General features: G+C 38.1%; 1 pseudogene; it reads right to left on the reverse strand.

The window, feature by feature from the left end:
* The window catches only part of LOC102872165, a 9,219-nt pseudogene extending 7,659 nt beyond the window's left edge, over nucleotides 1–1,560 (reverse strand).
* Nucleotides 1,561–2,184: the final 624 nt, after the last annotated feature.

Below are 2,184 nucleotides of genomic sequence, written 5' to 3' on the forward strand. Positions count from 1 at the left end.
GCTCATTAGTGTTCAAGGCCTCAAACCTGTTCCTGAGATTATTCTGAAATTCAGGTGGTATGAAATCAAAGTCATATTTTCCCATTATTCTTAAAGTCAACCAGAGTTTTTTGTGATCCACACAGTCAAAAGATTTTGCATAGTCAGTGAAACACAGATAGACTTACCAGAAGGAGAGGTGAGAGGAGAGAAATAAAAAAGAAAAATAAACACCAAAAATCTTGTCCCAAATAATGAACAGGCCTTTAGTAAGCAGACCTGAGAGGGATGCCAGGGACTACACACAGAGAAGATGAGAATGATGTGCAGACAAACAAAAACAGTTTCCTTTTGTAGGGACTGTTATGGGGATTTAGAGGGGATGGTAGTTTGCTCAGGAATTTGGGGCCAGTGGTCCTGTCAGGATGTGATCAGGCCCAAGGCATTATATGGTCACCTAGTTTCCTTATCAGAATATGGTCAATCCTTATCAAGACATTTTCAGGCCTGGAGGTCAGTGGTGACTTAGTGATAAGGGGTTGCATTGACAATCCAAAGGCAGATTTCCTCCCTTTTCCCCCCTTTATTTTTCATTACATTGAATTTCACATTATTCTGCATTAACATTGTATTTCTTACAATCAGTCTCATTCATTCTCAGGAAGAACTACCCTATACTTCCTCTTCTTTTATGGTAAAAAATTCAAATGCAAAACGAAACATAAATTAGTGACATGGGGAAAAGGCATCTTAATAAGCAAAAGGGCATCTTAAGCTGTGTTCTCTAGATTCTCCAAAGGAAGACATGTAGTAATACAAAAAACATGTAACAGTGAATCATTTCACAAAGAAATTTGCTCCTATTTCATTTTCAGATAAGCAGCACCGTCCTTCTGTGCTCTTGTTTTCTCATTTCCAGTAGCTAACATAGGTATAAAGATACAAAGATCTTCTCTAGCACATAACAAAACAAAACAAAAAAAAACAACAAAAAAAAACAAACCCACAAAAAAACAGCTGTACATAAATCAGAATGACTTAGGCTTCTCATGTGTCAGGAGTGAAATGGCAGAGCCAATAAGGAATTGGTGACTGATGCCTTGTTTCAGGTTTCACCCTGTACTTGAACTGTGGCTAGAAATTTCGGTCCAGTTTTGTAAGATTTGATTGGTTTGAGAAGGTAAAATTCCATTTTTAGGTGAAATCTTCATTTTAAAGTTTAGGTCAAATTAAAACAGAGCTGAAAACAATACGTAAGTATCACAGACTTTCTAACGTTCAGATCCATACATGCTTCCTAACTTTGCCCTTCTAACCTAAAGGAACAAATTCAGGCTACTGTTCTTTGGATGAAAGGATGAATGAATATGGTCTCTATGCTCCACTCCTTCTCCCATCAATCTGTCTTTGTATACTTGCCAGAATGACCTTTATGAAATGCAAATTTGATAGTGTTGTTCCTACTGAAACACCATCCTTTGACTCCTCATTCATTACCTTTAAGCTAAAAATACTAATCCATTACCATGTCTTGCCTGACTCTTCCTTCTGCTTCTTGGCATTTACATTCCTGTATCCCATGCTTGAGGCATATTATCCTAATCACCAGTGCTTTGGATGTTGTTGTTGTTGTTGATTGCCAGCAACCCTGTGAACAAAAGGCCTGAAGCCTTTCTATAGCTATCCACATTTATCAAAGTTCACAGAGTTTTTGGAGGCCTGTTAGTTTCTGTCAAATTGACTCCTGATCATTAACGACACAGTGTAAAACAGAACAAAACCCCTCCCAATCCATACCATTTTCACAATCTCTGCTTTTCTTAAACCTATTGTTATAGTTACCATGTCAATCCATTTTGTTAAGGGCCTTCCTCTGTTTTGGAGACCCTTGACCAAGTATGATTGACTTCTCCAGGGACTAGTTCCTCTTGATCACATGCCTAAAGTATGTGAGATGAAGTCTCACCATCCTTGGTTCTAAGGAGCACTCAGACACTAATTCTTCAAGACAAATTTCTTTGTTTCTTAGCAGTCAATGATATGCTGATTCTACTCTCATTTTGTTCTTACCATGTCCTTAAGCCTAGGAGTTTTTTCTCCTTCTTAGTGATGTTGTTAGGTATCGCTGAGTTGTTTCTGACTTGTAGTGACCATAGGAGAACAGAGTGGAAATTTCCCAGTCCTGAACCATTCATACACTCTCTG

Source organism: Elephantulus edwardii, unplaced genomic scaffold (genome assembly GCF_000299155.1).
Source record: "Elephantulus edwardii isolate Elephantulus edwardi_28Jun2011 unplaced genomic scaffold, EleEdw1.0 scaffold00068, whole genome shotgun sequence".
Classification (NCBI taxonomy): Eukaryota; Metazoa; Chordata; class Mammalia; order Macroscelidea; family Macroscelididae; genus Elephantulus; species Elephantulus edwardii.